The 21,667-nt window shown below is 40.3% G+C and overlaps 1 protein-coding gene and 1 non-coding gene across 4 annotated transcripts in view; one reads left to right on the forward strand and one right to left on the reverse strand.

Moving 5' to 3' along the window:
- SHROOM4 (shroom family member 4) overlaps positions 1-21,667 on the forward strand; it is a 187,217-nt gene that overhangs the window by 117,393 nt on the left and 48,157 nt on the right. The window lies entirely within an intron of this gene.
- Positions 16,092-16,195, reverse strand: LOC147911931 (U6 spliceosomal RNA). Its single transcript, XR_015550771.1, has one exon. It is a non-coding gene; the product is annotated as a U6 spliceosomal RNA (small nuclear RNA).

A 21,667-nucleotide genomic window follows, 5' to 3' on the forward strand; every position in this document is an offset into this window, starting at 1 on the left:
TCATTTTACCAGTTTAAGTGAAGGATAGAAAATTTTTATCCTTTTATATCTCTTTATCTTCTCTCATTTATACTAGAACTGCCTTCAATATTTACTCTACATACATTTAGAACCACATCAGACATTGTTATAATTTTTGTTTTCACCATCGAACATAATTTAGAAAACTCCAGAGGAGAAGGAAGTCTATTGTTTTTACCCATATTTTTTTCCGTGTTGTTTCTTCCTTCCTGATATTCCAGGATTCCTTCTTTTGTCATTTCCTTTCTGTTTAGAGAACTTCCTTTAGCCATTCTTTTAGAATAGATCTGCTAGTGATGAATTCTCTTAGTTTTCCTTCATCTGAGAATGTCTTGATTTCTCCTTCATTCCTGAAGGATATTTTATCTGGATATAGGATTCTAGGTTGACGGTTCTTTTCTTCTAGCAGTTGAAAAATATTGTACCACTTTCTTCTGGCTGCATTGATTTATGATGAGAAATCAGATGTCTTTCAAGTTATTTTTCTTATACAGATAAGGCATTATTTCTCTCTCTCTCTCTCTCTGCATTCAAGATTTTTTCTTTGTCTTTAGCTTTCAGACATTTGGCTAAGAGGTGTCTTGGTATGAATTTCTTTGAGTTTATCCTGTTGGGGTTCGCTTAGCTTCTTGAGTTTGCAGGGTTATGTCTTTTGCCAAATTTGAGGAGGTTTTAGGCATTGTTTGTTCAAGTACTTTTTTGTGTGTGTGTGAGGAAGAGTAGCTCTGAGCTAACACCTGTTGCCAATCCTCCTCTTTTTGCTGAGGAAGATTGACCCTGGGCTAACATCTGTGCCCATCTTCCTCTACTGTTGTTCATATTGGGTAATTTTTATTGTTCTGCCTTTAAGTTCACTGATTCTTTCTTTTGTCACCTCCCTTATGTTGTTGAGACTATTCATTTAGTTTTTTATTTTGACTATTGTATTTTTAAGTTCTAAAATTTTCATTTAGTTCTTCTTTATATATTCTATTTCTTTGCCAAGGTTTGATATTTCTTTGCTGAAATTTTCTATTTTTTATTTATTTCATGCATATCTGCAATTGCTCATTGAAGCATTTTTATGATGGCTGCTTTGTCATATGATTCTAACATTTCTGTCATCTTGATGTTGGTGTCTATTGATTATCATTTTCATTCAGTTTGAGTCTTCCTGGTTCTTAGTATGATGAGTGATTTTCAATTGACATTTTGAGTATTATGTTATGGAACTTTGGATCCTTTTAAACTTTCTGTTTTAGCTGACTTCCTCTGACACCACTTTGGCAGAGGAAGGGGGTTGCTGCCTCGTTACTGCCATGTGGAGGTAGAAGTCTGGGTTCCCTACTTGGTATTTATTAATAGTCAAGGAGGGAGGCTCTTTTTCCTGCTAAGCCTTCACTGATACCTCCCTTGCTGGGAGGGGTAGGCTGCGTCCTTGCTGCTCCCCAAGTGGCCTCCTCTGGCACCACAGAGAAGAGGGTGGCCTCCTTACTGCTAGGCAGTGGTAGAAGTTCTGAATCTCCATTAGGGCTCCTCTGACACCACCTCAATAGGGAGAGGTAGTAGTTCCTTATTATTGCCAGGTGGGGGTTCTGCCCATGTTCCCCACATGGTCTCCATTGACATCGTGGGGAGGGGAGGGCATGTTGCCCTTCAGCTTAGATGGAAGTCTTGTCTCCATATTCAGCCTTTTCTGCTGCCACCTTGGCCATGGTGATGTCAAAAAAGACTTTATTACAGCCTGGTCAAGGAGGGAAGTCTAGGCTCCCCACTCAGCTTTTGTTGGGGATGGGGCCACAGTTTTTCTGTGGTGTTTGGCTAGAGTAGAGCAGTTATTGTCTAGAAATTTTCTGTCTTGCTAGGTCACCCCTCTCCTGGTTCTCTGGATAGGGAGAGCAGGCTTTTGTTGGAACTTATTTTGTCTGTGCCCGTTAGCATTTCCAGGTTGTTGCTTCTTAGCTCCAAACCTGGACTATACAGGCAAAAACAAAACCCAAGGAACTTACCACTGTGTTTTCCCTTGGAATCCAATGTCGTTAGCCAGTATGCCTTCTTAATGTAATAGAAGTCTTCTTCATTACATTAAGATTCTTCTAATTGCATTGTTTGTTTTTTACTCTTGAGTTTTAAAATTTCTTTATATATTCTAGATACTAGTCTTTTGTCAGATATAAGTTTTGCAAATATTTTCTCCTATCAGTGGTATCAGAGGAAACTGGATGAGAGTCTTCTTATGTTTGCTTTATATATAATGTCCAAGGTTTTTAGTTGTACTTAGTGGGGGAAATAGGGAAAATTCATCTACTCCATTTTCACAGAAGCAGAAGTCTCAATAATGTTTTAATCCCTTATCCTGAGATTTATAAGCCTTACTTCCCCATATCTTTAATAAATTCAAAATTAAATAAATATATAAATTGAATTTCTTTATTGAAAATCAAGTATCTTACAAAAAATGAATCTAGACACAAACCTTACACCTTTCGCAAAATTACTCAAAATGAATCATAGACCTAAATATAAATTGTAAAACTATAAAACTCCTAGAAGGTAACATAGGAGAAAACCTAGATAACCTTGGGTATGGTGATGACTTTTTAGATACAACACCAAAGGCACAACCCATGAAATAAATGTTTGATAAGCTGGACTTCATTAAAATTAAAAACTTCTGCTCTGCAAAAGACATTGTCAAGACAATGAGAACACAAACCACAGACTGGGAGAAAATAGATACATATGATAAAGGACTGTTATCCAAAATATACAAAGAACTCTTAAACACAACAATAAAAACAAACAACCCAATTAAAAAATGGGCCAAAGACCTGAACAGACAACTCACCAAAGAAGATACACAGATAGCAAATAAGCATATAAAAAGATGCTCCATGACATATGTCATCAGGGAAACACAAATTGAAACAACAATAAGAAATAACTACACACCTATTAGAGTGGCCGAAATCTGGAACACTAACAATACCAAATACTGGTGAGGATGTGGAGCAACAGGAACTCGCATTTGTTGCTGGTGGGAATGCAAAATAGTATGGCCACTTGGGAAGACAGTTTGGCGATTTCTTAAAAACTAAATATACTCTTACCATATGATCCAACAATTGTACTTCTTGGTATTTGCCCAAAGGAGTTGAAAACTTACATCCACACAAAAACATGAGCAAGGATGTTTATAGCAGCTTTATTCATAATTGCCAAAACTTGGAAGCAACCGAGATGTCCATTAGTAGGTGAATGGATAAATAAACTGATACATCCAGACAATGAAGTATTATTAAGCATTAAATAGAAATGAGCTATCAAGTCATGAAAAGATATGGAAGAACCTTAAATGCAAATTACCAAGTGAGAGAAGCTGATCTGAAAAGGCTACATGCCGTATGATTCCAACTATATGTATGACATTCTGGAAAAGGCAAAAGTATCGAGACAGTAAGAGGATCAGTGGTTGCCAGGAATTAGGAGGGAGGAAGGACGGGTTGAAAAGGCAGAGCACAGAGGATTTTTAGGGCAGTAAAACCATTCTGTATAATACTTTAATGGTGAATACATGTCATTATACATTTGTCCGAATCCACAGAATGCACAACACCAAGAGTGAACCCTAATGTAAACTATGGACTTTGGGTGATTATGATGTGTCAGTGTAGGTTCATCAAATGTACCACTTTGGTGGGGGATGTAGATAATGGTGGAGGTTATGTGTGGGGGGAGCCAAGGGGTATATGGGAAATCTCTGTACCTTCCTCTCAATTTTGCTGTGAACCTAAAACTGCACTAAAAAAAATAGTCTTTTTAAAATCCAATGTCTTTATTAAAACAGCTAAACTAGATAAACCTTAAGCACCAAAGGTGCTTCTTTTAGCTGATGAAAGAAAGATATGAATCCTGAAGATGGTCGGTATGTCTTACCAGTCCTTACTACTTAACAACTTCTTCAAGTCCCAGTCTTAAACTTGGGTCCTGATGAGTATGCCAACCCTGGATCTTGTGCAAGTGTCAAGATCTCTTCTGGGGATTTATCTCTGAACTGCCAGCTTTCTGGACTTCAGGCCAGTTTCTATTTTGAGTGAAAGCTCCAATTTATCAAGAGCGCATTGATTGCTTTCCAGCTAATCAAAGGGAAAGCATTGATTGGCCGTTCTGGCATCCTTGTTCAGCTAAAAACGATTGTGTCTCTGGCTCTAATGCAAAGATATATTCTTCCTTTTTTTTCCCCCTAAGATGAGAGTGCAGAATATCCTTCAATTTTGCTAAGTATAAAGTTAAGGTATGCCTTTGAATAGTCTTTGAGAAGTTATGCAGGATAGATTTTCTCTCTAGGGAAAAGAGCAGAACATTACCTACTCTTTTCTTTCTCTCATTCATAAAATTTGTTTGATTTAAATTTACACACAGTGAAAGTTACTTACCTGAGGTTGTCGCTCTTTGCACTTCAGGAATAGATTTCTTAAAGTACCAGTGGCCCTTCCAACAGAATGGAACATTTTGAACAAAAATTAAAAACTAGTTTTGGTGCATGAGATATTAGAAAATTTTTCTCTTGTGATATCCTTCTCTCTCTCTAACTCTCTTCCGTGTGTGTGTGTGTGTGTGTGTGTGTGTGTGTGTATGTGTGATTCTTTGCTGCTCTGTACTTCTTGGGAGAAGCTTGAGGTTTAAGAAAGAAAAGTTTAAGGATGAGTGAGAGAGGACACTCATGAAGTGATGGGGAGTATGGCTGAATGGCTGCTCTCTTATATGTGATTCAGGATCACTATTATGATGAATCCCTCAGAACAGGAAGAATTGCCAGAAGCCCCTTTTCATGCCACAGTAAAAAGAATTTCTTCTTCCCTCCTTATTGCTCATCAAGGTAAAGACTTGCAGTGGCCTTGGTTTGCCACAGCTGGACAGAGAAAGTAGCTCTATGTTGACTGTGTATTATATCCCAGGATCTGAGTAGCTTGCTTGGCCTGAGACCTCATGTGATCATGAGAATATAATAGTGATAACACCTTGCATCTATTGAAATCTCACCACAATTCTACAAAGTATGTATTATGTGAGGAAACCAAGGCTCAGAATGGGCATGTTAATTGTCTAAAGCCACATAGCTAGTAAGTATCAGAGCTGGGATTCAAATATAGTCTCTTTGTATGACTCCATAACCCATCATTTTTCCCTGTATCTGCTGAGTTTGGGGGAATTCTGGTCATTGGTTCTACAGCTCACTGAGATAGTGCTGTATCAATCCTCTACCCAATAGTTGGTTTGAAATTGTTAAGACCAGTAAGGGATGAACTCTGTTCTCCTTAGGGATTTGGATTCAGGCTGAAGGGTTCCTCAAAGGTGCCTTTCCACCTAAGTTTGAAGAGGTTCAGCCAGAAGCATGATTACTCTCAGATTTAATAGACACTCTGTGAATGTTAGTTCTGTCCCTCTATTCCAGCACTTACTATGGATCAGATACAGTGCTAGCAGCTCTCAAGTGCGTCATGCCATTTAATCATCACAGCTCTCTTATGAGGTATAGGAATGAATATATCCCCAATTTACAGATGAGGAGATAAAGATACAAAGAAGTGAAGTAACTGGCATGTCCACTATCTCATAGCCAGGTCTGTCTGACTCCATATATAGTTTGCTGTCTATAACACCTCAGTTGGTTCCTACCTACTACCTACTTTGCTTCTGTCTCAATAATATTTTTCAGAGGCTTTAAATTGAATATTTTAATTGAGATCTTCAAGAAATCCTTATATAACTTTAAAAATCCTTAGGCTGTGCATGCTTTCTCCCTTACTTCACCCTGTGAGTATTATCTTCAGCAGTATCCTTGCACTCCAGTAAAGCCCAAAGCAAAAGAAAGTGTAAACTGGTCTGAGAGGATAATTGAGTCTTTCTCAGTCACCCAGAGTTTTGCTTTGCCTTGACCTGAAATGCTTGCTAGTCTCAACAGAAGAATAAACAGAGTTAATTGGCTCTTGGATAGGGTAAGAGTTAAGGTTCTAGGTGTGAGTCTGTTTGCAACTAAGCTTATAGTTGTTGGCTTCTTACATTAAGACATACTATAGCCATTTGTTGAGTAAAGCCATCTTCTTTTCTGACCTGAAGCTGGGTCAGTCTCAGTCAGCAGGAAAATGTTACCGTTTGTATTCTGCATTCCTTCTGTTTCTTTGAAGAGTGCTGTGTTTAATAAAGCATGCATGAGGAGATACTGAAAAAAGAGTTTTTAATCTAGTCTTCTTCTAGTATTCTCCCAATAGGTTTAAATTGCCCCCAGAGTGTGTGTGTGTTTTAGACCAAGTATCACTGAAGAAGTTGACATCTCATTATGTGTAGGTTATTGCATTTGTGGAACAAAATCTCCCTTAAGTGATACCACTATGTGTCATAAAAAAATAATTCACTTTATGTATGTGTGTTTTCATTTCAGGCATCTTTAATAGGGAAATATATTCTGGTAGATTCATTTATGATGTTTCTAAATAATAATCATAAACACCAATAAAGGAAAACATCTAAAATGTGCATATTTCAGAGTCGATTATGTGTTGATTAACCTTATGTGTTTTTGCCATAATTCTACTATTGTCATTTTCCCTTGCTGTCAAACAACAATTCATTTTTGGAACATAAGATGCATAATTATGAATGTTAATACAGCACCCTACTGCATCTCATCTCCCTTTGCATTGTGGCACAAGTTTACTTCGGAGACATAAAGGTACTGTCTCTCATTATCCATAGTAACTGTAATTAGACACTAAACTTGAGATATAAATATATTCGTTATTTACCTATTTTGTTAATCAGAATTTTTCTTACATCATGACTATAGAAAAATAATGCTTATAATTCAACTAAGAACCATGGGACCCTGTTAAAAATAAAGGAAGGAAGGAAGGAGGGAGGGAGGGAGGGAAGGAAGGAAGGAAGGAAGGAAGGAAGGAAGGAAGGAAGGAAGGAAGGAAGGAAGGAAGGAAGGAAGGAAGGAAAGAAAGGAATCTGTGTTTTGGTGGAGAGAGCAATGGACTTGGGAGTTTTTAATTACGGGGTCTGAGTACTCAGTAGAAATACTGAGCAAGTCTTTAACTATCTCATAGTCTTGTCTTTATGGGTAATTCAGGGTAGTAATTCCCACCTGAAAGGGATCTGGTAAGGATTAAATAGGTACTTCCTGAGAAAGTGCCTAGAACAGTACCTGATACTGGGTACATAGCCAGTGAATGTGTACTGTTTTTAATATGGCGTTTGAAAGTTAAAAAGAAAGTAGGGGGGCTGTCCCCGTGGCACAGCGGTTAAGTTCATGCATTCTTCTTCAGTGGCTCAAGGTTCGCCAGGTCGGATCCTGGGCGCGGACCTACTCACCGCTCATCAAGTCATGCTGAGGCAGCATCCCATATAGAAGAGCTACAACTCCACAACTATGCTACACAACTATGTACTGGGGCTTTTGGGAGAAAAAGGGAAAAAAGAAGAAGATTGGCAACAGATGTTAGCACAGGGCCAATCTTCCTCAAAAACAAAAAAGAGATTTCTAAAGAAAAAAAAAATAGGCATTTTCTAAACATTAATTCACAAAATTTCTCTTTAAATAGCAAGTTCTCAGGTGACAATTTCATTGACTTAATATTTTTTGAGTTTGATTGCGTAGCATATACATAGCAATATGTTAAACAATGTGGTGGGGAACACAGCAGGAGTATGCTCTAGCCCTGGAACTCTAGTGGAGGGAGATAAGACATATATAGGTAAAATGGTTGAGCAAGGAAGTAGATGATTGTCAAAATGAGTGATACCAGTAGCAAGTGATTGTGAAAACTGGGAGAACATCACAAGGACCTTGCAAAAAACAGGCGGGGCATGGCCCAATTCCTAAGTGGTGTGTGGGAAGGCATAAAGAGAGGATGGAGAGAAATGTAGGTTTGGGGAATATTAAGGAAGCCCATCCAACTTAAGATTTATGTAGGGGATCAGTGAGAGGCAATTTAAACAATCTATAGAAGGTCCAGAAAAGCAAACTTTACCTAGTGAGCAATGGGGAACCATTGCAGGATTGTGAGTAGGTGAATAAGAATGAAATTGGTGTGTGGGGGTTGGACTGGATGTGGGGAGGCCATGTGACATGATTGCTTATGTAGAGTAGTGACAGTAGGAATAGATAGAACGAGTTAATGGGGGAGATATTCCAAAGCCAGGACTTGGTGACTGATTCAGTATAAAGGCCAAAGAAGAGAAGTCAACAATGGTGAAATGGTTTGAGCCAGTCAGACCTTTAAGGATTTAAAACAAATAAAGAAGACAAAACAAAAAGATAAATTAGGGAGAGCTAGGCTTGGTGTCAACGTTTGTTTGTTTTTTGTTTTGTTTTATCTTTAGTTTGAGGTGATTGGTGGGATATATAGAAATTCAACTGGCAGTTGTAGAGCGTAGGTAGAATTGATATGGTGCTTTGGTGACAGATCAGGACCAGAAATTGTCCTAGACCGATACAATGTTATTTCTAATCTAAACTAGTCTTAATTACACATAAATATCTTCAGGTGGTCACTTCATCCTAAAAAACATCATCTGCCCTTAACCTTCGTTCTCCTCCAGCTGCCAATCTCTTTTCCTTCACCCCCAAGCTTCTAAGGCTCTTGAAAAGTATTCTTACACACATTGACTCCATTTTCTCCCTCCCATTTCTTCACTGCAGTCTGGCTTCTGCCACTTCCACAACACTCTTCTCTGTATAGTTCCAAGGTGAATTAGTGTCCTCCAGATTGAAAAAAAATCAAGGAGCATCTTTCCTTCTCCTTTTCCAATGGGCAATTTTTCAATGGCAGTTTTTCAGCTGCGTAGTGCAGTAGAAGAAATATAGTCATTGGTATATAATAGCACTGATGTCAAATCACATATCAACTGGCCGACTTTTAGCAATTTACTTACTCACAATTTCTTCATCTGTAAGATAGGGATAATGATATCTACCTTATAGAAGTCTATGAGTAAATAATATGTATAAAGCTCTTTGGAAATAGCTGTTGCTTAATAAATATTAGCCCTGTTGAACACTTCTTTCTGGAAATTTCTTCTCTGTGATTATTAAACATCACTTTCTCCTGATTTTCTTTCTACTACTTATTTTCAGCTCTTTTTCCTTAATTTGTCTCTTAACTACTGGTATACCCTAGAGCAGTGGGCCTCAAACTTGAGTGTGCATTAGAATCCCCTGAAGGATTTGTTAAACAACATATTGCTGCCCTCCTCCCGCCAGAGTTTCTGATCCAGTCAGGGCCCAAGAAATTCTCAGGTCATGCTGCTGCTGCCAGTCTGAAGACTGAGCTTTGAGAACCACTAACCTAGAGCTTTGTCTCAGACCCTCTTTCTCGTTCTATGAACTTTCCTTGGGAGGTTTCAGGTACTGCTGATGATTATCTATAGATATCTATATCCAGAGAAGACTACATTTCTAAACTCCAGATTATCATTTTCAACTGCGTGTTACACTTCTCCACCAAGCTGTCTCCCAGGCACATCATAATCCAGCATACCCAAGCTGATTCTAAAGTACATATGGAACTATAAATCCATAACATTAGTCAGGAAACATCTGAAAAAGAAGAGTAATAAGGGAGAAAGGGACCAGTCCTGTTGTAATATATTATAAAACTACAATAATTAAAATAGTTTGGTACTAGCACATGAATAGACAGATCAATAGACCATAATTAAGTCTAGAAATTGATCCAAAGTCATAGTTTAGTATATGATTTTTTGTGTGTGTGAGGAAGATTGGCCCTGACCTAACATCCATTGCCAATCCCCCTCTTTTTTGCTGAGGAAAATTGGCTCTGAGCTAACATCCGTGCCCATCTTCCTCCAATTTGTATGTGAGATGCCGCCACAGAATGGCTTGACAAGTAGTATGTTGGTCCGCACCCGGGATTTGTACCTGCACACCCTGGGCCTCTAAAGTGGAGCACGCTAACTTAACCACAATGCCACTGGGCTGGCCCCTAGTATATGATTTTTAATATATGATTTTATCTTGAAATATTAAAGGTCTTTCTAAGCAAGATACAAAGGGAGCCATAAATGAGAAAATTGTTAAATTTGACTACACAAAAGTTAAAATCTACAGCACCACAACAGGACATAAACAAAATCCAAAGATAAAAAACTGAGAAGAATGTTTTGCATCTGATGTGGGAAACAGCTGTTCCCTTTATCTATAAAGAGCTCTTGAGATTGAGAATCACTAAGGAAAATACTAACAAACTAATAAAGTAGCAAGAAAGGACCTAAACAGGCAGTCTAGAGAAAAAGAAAGTTGACTTGTAAAAATAAATGAAAAGATGGTCAACACTCATAATTAAAGAAATATAGATTAATTTAGGCAACGACTCTCACTTGAAGATACAACTTTCACCTATCATAATGGCAAAAATCAAAGTATTTAATATACATTTTTTTGGCAAATGTGGAGAAACACACACTCTTCTACCTTGCTATATACCTTGCTACTGAAAGTGTGATCCTTGGACCAGCAGTATCTGCATCAACCCAGAGCTTGTTAGAAATGCAGCCCCAACCAGACCTACTAAATCAGAATCTTCATTTTAATGAAATCCACAGGCGATTTGTTTGCACATGAAAGTTTGAAAAGCATTGCTCTAATACATTGTTAGTGGAAGTGTATATTAGCATAACCTCTTTGGATTCCAGGAGACTTTATCACAGTTAAACATTCGTATACTCTGTGAACCAGAATTCCACTTGTAGAAATTTATCTAACAGATATAATCATGTATGTGCATGAAGACATACAAAGATATTCATTCCAGCATTATTTGTATTAGCAAAAAATTAGAAACAACCTCAGTATTCATTAATTGGGTAAAGGTTAAATAAACTATGAAAAAATTCACACAGTGCAATGTTATGCAGTTATTAACAATTTTTTTTTTTTTTTTTTTTTTTTTTTTTTTTTTTTAAAGATTTTATTTATTTTATTTTTTCCCCCCAAAGCCCCAGTGGATAGTTGTGTGTCGTAGCTGCACATCCTTCTAGTTGCTGCACGTGGGACTCGGCCTCAGGATGAACGGAGAAGTGGTGCCTCGATGCGCACCCGGGATCCGAACCCGGGCCACCAGCATCGCAGTGCGCGCACTTAACCACCAAGCCACAGGGCCGGCCCCAGTTATTAACAATTTGTGAAAAAGTACACGCAGATACGAAATTATCTCCAAGATATATAAGCACAAACAGCAAGGTTCTTAACCGTATTCTAGTATGCTTTTTTGTGTTCTATTATTATAATTCCCGTTTTACGGATAAGTGAGGCAGAGATGTTAAATAACTAACCCGAGGCCACACAGCTAGCAATGGTGAATTCAGATCCAGATAGTCTGGTTCCAGAGCTTATGTTCTTAACACTATGCCGTCCTGCTGCTCAGGGATAAACAAGAAACTGTTAACAGCGATTTCCACTGGAGTGTGGGGGACTTATTTTTCATTGTATATGCCTTTGTACTATTTGAATGGTTTCCCTTCTGCAAGTATTGTTTTTAAAAAAGTAAGAAATACTTAAAAATCAACTTGTCCAAAATTAGACTCATTCCCCTCCCTACTCTTCTTCTGCTGGTATTGGTGACAGGCTGAATCATTTATTGAAGTGAGAAATCTAGCAGACTCTCTGGACTCCCTCCTCTTCTTTACCCCTCATATCTGTCCAATCAGGCACCAAGATTTATTGGTTCTACCTCCTGGACAAGACAGTTCTCAAATCTGCTTCTCTACTCTATCCCTGAATCATAGATCACTTGGACTATAACATTCATTTCCTGGTCCACCTGCCTCTTTTCTCTACAAAATGCCAACAGATACATCTTTGTAAAATGCAGATCTGGTCCTGCTACTCTTATGCTTAAAATCCTTCACTGGCTCCCCAGTGCCTGTGGGAAAAGTCCAAACTCATTAGCATGGCAATATAGATTTTCCATGTTGTGGCCCAGCCTGCCTCTCTAGCCTTAGCTCCCACCACCGCTTCTCGTACATCCTACCCTCGGGACACCATTTTTTCCTCACATTTCAGTGATTTTTACATTCTATTCCTTCTACAGTAGTACCTTTCATCTGGGTCAATTCCTTCAAGACCAGACCTCAAGCATGACCTCCTTTATGTAGATTTCTCTGGCTGCAGGCTATTAGACATTGTGTATTCTGTACTGGGCAGGTCAAGATACCCTAAAGTTCCATGGTCTCTCAGTGTTCCACAGGAAATGTCTCCAGTATCAAAGCAGTCTGCCTGAATGCTGTGCATTCACACTCCTTGTGGACCCCCAACATGGATGCAGTATCTGGCAGCCTGCTTCTCTAGCTCTCCGCCGTGGCTAGTTCAGGGTCTTTTCCCCAGGTCTCCCATAGGCGCCCAGCACGCTTCTTGATTACCCATGACATCTGGGAGACTTTCTCTTTTATTCCCCTTCTCCTCATCCTTCTATCTCTATCTGTAGGCACGGCAGGTTAGAATGGTGGTTAAGAACATGGGCTCTGGAGCCAGGCTGCCTGGGTTTGAATACCTTCTCCGTGGCTTTTTAGTTCTGTGACCTTGGGCAAGTTACTCAACCTCTCCAAGCCTCTGATTTTCCTCTATGAAAGATGGGGATGACAATAGTAGCACCTGCCTCATAGGGTTGTTATGAGTATTAAATGTTTTAATATTTGTAACACATGGTAAACACTGTAAATGTTTTTGAGATAAAAATACCTAAAGTATAAGGCAAGAGACTCTTCTCAAATTGGCATAGGAGGCAAGCCTTTTCCTCTTTAGGAGCTCTTTTCTACTAAAGGTGGCTCATTAAGATTAGGAACAAGTATACATGAGACAGCAAGAATCCTCACCTCTTCTCAAGTCCCCTGTAATTCTGGCTTATTTCCCCAAGTGGACGGGTTGAAAGCTTCTTGAGGGCAAGGATCATAGTGCAGACTTTTCAGACTCCTTGGTACCTACTAGACACATGGTAGACACAGGGTTTATTCCCATCACTCTTAAAATTAAATCCAGATTCCTTACAATGACCTACTCAGTCCCTGGCTCCTTCCCCAACCTCATTTCCTACCCCTCTTTGTCTTGCTTGTTCCACTCCAGTCACATTGGTTTTCATGCTGTTCTTGGAGCATGGCAAGCTGATCCTGTCTCAGGACTATTGCCCTTGCTGATGCCTATGCCTAGAGCGTTCTTCCCTCAGATATTTGCCTGGCTCCTTCCCTGACTTCGTTTAGTTCACTGCTCAAATATCACCTCCTAACAGAAGCCTTCCCTGACCACAGTCTCTAAAATAGCATTGGCCCTACACACCCCTGTCAGTCAGTCTACCCCTTATCCTGCTTTCTCTGTCTTCATAGCACTTAATACTACCTGACATATTATATTTATTGAGTTGAGCCACATGAGGACTGAAATCTTGTCTGTTTTGTTCATTGTGTTGTCCCCAGCACCTTGAACCGTGCTTGCTTGGCTCTCAATAACTAATGAATGATTGAATCAGTCAATGAATAAATAAATGAATGAATTCAATGCTAGTACCTGTGTAGAAGGGGAAATACAGCAAATTGTGTTCACTGCTCGAATTTTGAATACTTTATAATTTTCATTCTGTGATTCTGTCTTTCAGCTTTAGCATTTTCAAATTAAATCTATATCCATGTATGGGTTTTGTTTCCATTTTACAGACATCATCTTGACAAAATATAAAATCCAATTTAAGTCAAGTCCAATTTTCAAAAAAATAACTGATTTGTTTGTTCTCTGTCCCAAGGGAAAAGTGTATGTATGACTGAGTTTGTGTGTGTGTGTGTGTGTGTGTGTGTGTGTGTGAGAGAGAGAGAGAGAGGGAGAGAGAGGGAGAGAGAGAACAAACAGTTACCTGCAGTGAGGAAATTGGGTAGGGAGTGGTTTGGGGAGGCAAGAGTTGGGGTGTCCATGTTCCCCAGAAGGAAAATAATTTCATTTCAATTGCTGTATTTTTTTTCTAAATTGTTGTTTCAAAATCCTTTTAAAAACCCAACTGAAAACCAAAGAAATGAAAAGCTTGATGAAATAGAGGTTTGTAAATATAAATACATCAGATCATGGAATTTTCCAGTGTCTCATGCAGAACATTATGGAACCATGTGAGAGCCTTTATGAAGAGAAACTTCAGAAGGGGAGGTAGATATATGGCAGCTGCTCACCAGCTCATATCTCCCCCCACCCCCCGCAACAAGGGAAGCTCTGACCTGGGAATTGCCCTCTTGGTTCTGGGACCTTCCTCACCATGAAGTAGTATATTCCTGTCCCTGGAACCCAAATTCTATTCAAGCAGCTGGCCTCTATTATGTACATAGCCACTGAGAGTTGAAGGGAGGCTCCCAGCCTGCTTTGGAAGAAAATACCACATAAGTCAAAGTAGCAGCGGCCAGTATTTTAAAGAAGCCATTTGAAAATCCATTTTAAAATGTATGGTAGCATTCTTTAGAGTGATGGGTCTCAAACTTGAGCATGTATCAGAATCACTTGGAGGGCTTATTAAAATTCAGATTGCTGGGCCCCACTCCCAGAGTTTCTGTCTCAGAAGATCTAGAGTGGGGCCCCAGAACTTTGTTTCTAACAAGTTCCCAGAAGATGCTGATGCTCATCTGTAGAACAAACTGTGAGAACCACCATTTCAGGAAAAAACAGGAATATAGAAGTGAAGAACTTGGGTTCAATCCTTATGTGAGTTACTTCACCTCTCTGAGCCTGACTTTCTTATTTTCTAAAGTGGAGTTTATAAGGTTGTTGTAAGGATTAAATGGAATGGTGTCTATGAAAGTGCTTTGTGAACTGTAAATATGGTATACAAATAATAGTAGTTACATGGCTTCTCAAATGGTACTTGGTGCCACCCTCCTACACCGGATTTCCCTGAGCCTTGTCCCTTTTCCACCCAACTTTGTCCCATTAAGTCCATCAGGCACCGGAAAGAAACTAAAGCTAAGAAGGCCCTAAGTAACAATTTTTTTCAACTCATTGGACATTGCCTTGATGTGAACCTTGACTTGACCTCCCTTTTCCTCTGCCTTGTCTCCCCTCAACTTGCTCCTTGTTCTCCCAGCCCTCTGGCTGCCTCTCACAGTAAAGAACAACTCCTAGTGCTAATATTGGGGTAAAAAACTGTCAGAAGGAGTTTGTTGTTGTTGTTGTTTTTTAATTAGTAGAATAAACAGGAATCTATTGCCAAGCAGCAAAGCATTTGTTGGGGAGAGCATTTTGCTAGGTTGGTGGGCTCTAAGCTGATTTCCCTGAGGGCAAAATCCAGATGTTTGAAATAGTTAAGTGGAATTATAAGTATAATTTCAGATTCCTAACAGAATCAGACAATTGTATCAGACAGTTGCCAGGCTAAGTGATATGTCCATGTAGAATGATGTCCTTCTTCTTTGGAAACTTTTTCTCATTCAAAAGTAATACGTGTGTAGTGTAGAAAATTTTGAAATTTTTAAAAAATGGAAAAAATTAAAATGACCCTTAATTCTGACACACAGAGATAAATACCTACTGGTAAGATATCAGTGCATTTGCATCCAGCCTTTTAATATGTGTATGCTTGTATATGAATATATATGTATATACATAAATATTTTTTGAGTTGAGCTGGTATGATGTGCAGGTTTGTATACTATTTTTTTCATTTACCATTATATTGTGAGCCTTTTCTAGGATTAAGTCATCTTCAAAAACATGGTTTTTAATGGCATACTATTATTCCTTCATGTAGATGTACAATACTTTATCTAACTCTTCCTAAATGTTGGACTGTTAGGATATTCCAAATTTTATCATTATAAAACCCTGCAGTGGATGACACTTCATGTACATAAAACAATGTGTTCATCTCTAATTGCTCTCTTAGGATAAAATTCTAGGAGTGGAAAGACTGGATCAAAGGGTATGAACATTTTTTAAAACAGAAATTATTCACATACCATAATATTCATTACTTTCAAGTGTGTAATTCAGTGGTTTTTAGTATATTCACAAGGTTGAGTGACCGTTACCACTCTCTAATTCCAGAAAAAATATGGAGTGCTTCACAAATTTGCATGTCATCCATGTGCATGGGCCATGCTAATCTTCTCTGTATCGTTCCAATTTTAGCATAGGTTGGCTGAAGCAAGCACAGTAGGAACATTTTTGTGTCTCGATGACATATGGCAAATTTCCCTCTAGCAAATGTTTTCCCATATCCATTCCCACCCAGCAATGTATAAGAATGCCGATTTCCCTGCAACTTTGCTGACAGTTAGAAAAATATATCGCCAATATCATTGAAAATGGCATTTTATTGTTTTGTCTCTTTGATTAGCTCTTTTTCCTCTCCCATCTGAACGATAGCTAGTCTGTAGAGATCTGTCATCCACCCACTTTTGCACGCATTTACTGTGGGCAGTCACATCCACTGCAACAGCCTCGGCTGCCTCCTCTCCGTGGATAATGACCACATGTCTATACCTTGCCCTAACCTCTTTCTAGCACCCCAGCCCAGACGTCAAGCTACTTGCTGGGCATGCCTGTCTACATAATTTGACAGCATAACAAACAAACTCATGTCTAAAGTCAAACTCATGTCTCCTGAAGCCAGCTCCTGCTCTCGGCTTCCCTATCTAGATTAGTGATACCACTATTCTCCTAGGTGATTCCCAGTCATCTTAACTCCTCTCTCTCCTCCAGGTTTAATTAGTAGTCCTACCTTGCTGATTCTGTCTCTTATGTCCTTTTTCACATGCTTCCATTCTGCTCCATTCCTGCTATCATTACTCTAGTTTTAGCTTTTATTGCATCTATTGCGCTAGCCTACTCACTTCTCTATGCTTTCAGTAATTATCCACGTCATTCATCCTACGTGAGAATAACCTTCGTAACATACTGTTTTTACCATGTTGCTCTCCTATCCTGGAACCTCCAAAGCCTTTCTCTTGTCTATTGGATTATGTAAAGTAAATGCTTTACCCTGACATGTCAAGCCCACCATGTTCTCGCATCATTCTAATTTTACTTTCTATGTGCCTTATAGAAACTGTGTGTTCTTCCTTCAGCATATTCCTGCTTTTCACACTCTTGTTTATGCAAAACCTGTCATGGCCTTCCCTCCAGTATCCTCCAGTTGAAATCGTACTGAGTCTTCAAAAACTAGCTCAGAGGCTCTGTGATGTCTTCCTTGATTCAACCCACTATGCTTTCTCCTTTTTTTTTGGTGAGGAAAGGAAGATTAGCCCTGAGATAACATCTATCGCCAATCTTCCTCTTTTTGCTGGGGAAGATTGGCCCTGGGCTAACATCCTTGCCCATCTTCCTCTACTTTATATGTAGGAAGCCTGTCGCAGCATGGCTTGATGAGCGGTGCATAGGTGCATGCCCAGGATCTGAACCTGCAAACCCCGGGCCGCCGAAGTGGATCATGTGAACTTAACTACTACACCACCGGGCTGGCCCCAGCTTTCTCCTTTTTTTAACTCCTGTTTTGTTAGCATTTCCTTTATGACGTGACATTCTGCCCTGTTTAGTGGTTACTTAGGTATTTTTATTCACCCTCTATCACACTGTAAATTCCTTGAGCATGGGGATTATATATTCTTTGTTTTGGCACGTTCTGTAGTAGCTCTCTAAGCACCTTAAATGTGGATAGGAGCTCCGTAAATGCTTGAATAAAAGAATGGTGAAGACTGCCAACCTTTTTTTTTTTAGGACTACTAATAACTCAGTTTCAGGAATGAATTCTGTGCTAAGAAGGTACAGATGCCAGATGACCCAAAAGTCATGGCTTATTCGTCTTTTTCCCTCATTCAGTCTGTCAACAAATACTGTCAGCTCTACCTCTTCACCCCTGCTGCTTCCTCCCTAGAACAAAACACCATTATCTCTTACCTATAAGAGCCTTTTTAACTGGTTTCCTGGCTTCTACTCTTGTCCTGCCTAAATCCATCAGCCAAGTGAGATCTTTATAAAACTTAGATCATGGTAGTCCCCTGCTTAACAACCTCCAGTAGCTTCCTACTGCGCCGAAAATAAAATGCAGACTTCTTATGTTGGCCTTTGAAAACTCCATGATCTGGCCTTGGCACTTCTCTAACCTCACCTCCCACTGCTGTTCACCTTGCTCACTGTGCTCCAGCTCTGCTGAGCATTGGCCCTTCCTCATTGGCATGTTTGCTCAAAGCAGAGTAGTGAGTAGGTGCTCTTGGTTCTATTGGGGTCCTCGCTATTGTTAGCTGTTGTCCTAGGGCTTTATGTCTTTAGTAGTGGAGATGACTCAGGGAGTGGCCAGAAGTAATCTAAGGGCTTTGAGACTTGACTTTGGGGAAAACCTTTGTGGATTCCATTATTCCCCTGAAAAGTGATATCTCCAGTACTGAGTTTGAGCTGAAGGAGATATTTGGCTTAAAGGAGAAGAACGGAAATCTTGTATTATTCCTGTAACCTCCTTTCCTAAGGGGTGCTACAAATAGTACTGATAGAAACCAGAGCTGGAGGACAAACATCCTAAACCTTCTTTATCACTGTGGGTGTGTTGTTTTAGGAAATTGGGAATCACGACAGAAGCTAACTCGACAGATGATACTCTGTGAACTTGTCATTTTCCCTGCATACTCCTCTGGAAGTCTCCCTCAGCCCTCTGGGGTCGCACCCTTAGCTTTTGTATATACAGGAAAGAGAGAAAAGCCCTGTTTCATTATTCAGATTCTTGACTTGCTCCCCTTGCTTCTAGAAGCTGGGGAGTATGCACCATTCATTTCCTTGCCTTTGGGATCATTGACAAGAAACGATCTATGATGGGTATGTTTTATCAGACTATACATAGAAAAACTAGAATATGATCCCTAGTCAACTCTGAAAGAGAATTCCAAGTACTGTGTTTCTAAACTACTAAGCACTTTTCTAGCCTCCGATATTTGCAGAGCTTTCCCACGTCATTCATATCGTTGCCTTCTTCCAACCTTCTTTAGAAAAAGAAGTGTCCCCGTGTTTTAAAGATTCCAATGTGAAAATGGAAAAATGAAAACAGAAGGTCAAATGTAAAGGCCTAACCAGATGAAATTGTTGCTCTCTACTTGGAAAGTCAAAAGGCAACACCTGACATACGCCACAAAATTTGGGAGAGTCTTTATTTCCACCCCAACGTTCCCTTCCTTTCTTATTAACTACTCTGAGTTTCCTTTTAGCCAGGGATGGATCCTGCGGTGGAGGGTAGAGAGAGGGGTCCAGGAGATTTATAGGAAAGAACTAGACCTGGCTATTCAGAGAGGTGAGGGGGGGGGGGTTGGGCAGAGAAGGTGGGGAAGTGGAGAGGCAGAACTGGGTACCAAAAGCCCTTCTACATAAAGTACCCATATCTCAGATGACCCAGATTATAGCTTTCCCAGACTGACAAGAAAGCCATTGTCCTAAAAGTTCTCTTTAAAATCATGCATACATACACACACATACACATATACACACACACATACACATACATATTTCCCCTTGGTTGGGTCTGTAATAAGGAAGGGTCTCCAGATCACCAGACTACAAAGTACCCAGCTAACAGTGGGGTGTGAGTGAGCCTTTGTAGCTCTGTATCCCTCCATGGTGATCAAGCAGCTTTTCCCCTCTTCTGTCAGATAAACAAACTATGCATTGTTCCTTCCACCGGCCTGTGTGCGGGCTTCCCTTCCTGCTGAGCAGGCCAGAATGAGCTTGGACTCCTTCATGTGGGGCAAGTGGAATGTACTGTTTGGGGGAGGCTGGAAGAGCCACAGAAAGTAAACAGAGCTAATCAAGGACACTCTTTTGTGCTTCTCATTGTCTAAACACTTTCAAAAGAGGAAATAGCCTGCAGTAGGTTATGGCCCAGACCTCGGACTAAGCACAACCCCAAGCCACAGGGCCCATATTTTCCTTCTTGCCCTGGGTTGGGGCAGAGCCATGGTTCTCTTTCTGCTTGTCCCCTACCTGCCCCGCTCCGAGTATCTCTTGAGGGGTCTGCTGGGAGCCAGGCTTAGAGATGGGTAGTGCTGTGAGAAGATTGGGGTGACTAAGGCAGCTAGAGATTGGCTCCTTCCAGAATTGGTCCACCTCCCTCCCCTCACTTCTCACAACAGTCTTTACAAGGACTCTCCTGGGAGCCAACTTCTGGCTTATCTGCCACTTCTGCCTGCATGTGCCCACTGTCCTCTGCACTCATGCCACGTTCTTATCCTCTGAGTTCTTAGAAAAGAAGCAGTCGTCTTTACCTTCCCCTGAACATAGGACGTTATATTTGGTCATGTTATCTGGAACTCAGCTCTGCTAAGTGAGAGAGTGTCCCCTTTACTCCCAGCCTCTTTCCCAAATCCCAAACCGGCCAAACTGCTCACATTCCTCTCTTATATTCCTTTGCCCAAGGATTTCTTGAGTATATGCTGTCTGTGCCCACCTGCCTGTCATATCACCTCATCTGGTGACTACCCAACTCATACTCCAACCCCCCCACCCTACCCCAACCAGTCCCATGAACAGGCTTGCACCTCTGATCATAATTTCCCCAGCCTTACCTGACCACTTACGGGGGGAGACTGCTATAAAACTTGTTACTCTTTATTTTATTAGGAAGTGGGGAACAGCAAGCCTCATCAGGGAAGCACTTTTATGGGCTGTGTTACTGAATGGAAGGAAGAAGGCACTGGCGACAAGAAAAGTAGGGAAGGCTGGGCACCCAGGCCTGAGTAATGACATGGAAAGAGACTGTTTATCCTGATGCTTTTTCGGACCAGGAGTTATTCCTTAGCGTATTGCTAACAGTATTGTATTCCCCAGTGTATTGTCAAAGTGTGGTTATCATACCAGCAGCATCAGCATCACTCTACTTGTGAAAGTCAGAATCTGGAGCCCACTCTAGACCTACTGAATCATAATCTGCATTTTAATAAGATCTCCAGGCGATTAGTATGACCACTGAAGTTTGAGAAGCTCTGCTCTGGAGTACTAGGTTTAGCATTTGAACCTTTTCTTAACTAGTCCTTTCTCTTTCATCTTCATTTGGATTGAAGAAGTTATTTTTCTTCCTACTAACAGTACCTTGTCTATTATTATTCTGGGTAGAGGATAATATTAATAACAGATACCATTTATTGAATGCCTGCAGATGAGGAAATTGAGGCCCTGTGACATGTCCAAGGCCAAACAACTAGTGACTGGTAAAGCTGAGACTCCAAGCCAGATCCATATGCCCACAAAATCCCCAAACTTTCCAGATACAGTACTTCTAACTACCAAAGGAGGGCCTGTAGGCATACTTGGATGGCACCTTCCTTTTGTGGAATAGACGAAAGTCGACCTGGACTTTCCTAGGAGGTACAGAGGGAAGAGAGAGGAAGGGGCCTCCAGGCACGATTTCCCCAGAGAGGAAAGGCCCTAGCATACTTTTTGTCCTGAAGGAGCTCGCATAAGCCCTCTCAGGGGCAAGAAATTGCTGGAATTGGGACCAGAGGCCAAGAGAAACTAGAGTGAGGATCAGGAGTATCATGAAGGGAAAACCCCAACTCTAAATCCCCAAGAGAAATTAAATTCTGATGCCTGAGCTTGGCTTAGTGTGTGCAAAAACCTTATGTCGGGCTGCTCTGGGATCTAGCTATT

Source organism: Ceratotherium simum, chromosome X (genome assembly GCF_057802395.1).
Source record: "Ceratotherium simum simum isolate JZ-2026a chromosome X, ASM5780239v1, whole genome shotgun sequence".
Classification (NCBI taxonomy): Eukaryota; Metazoa; Chordata; class Mammalia; order Perissodactyla; family Rhinocerotidae; genus Ceratotherium; species Ceratotherium simum.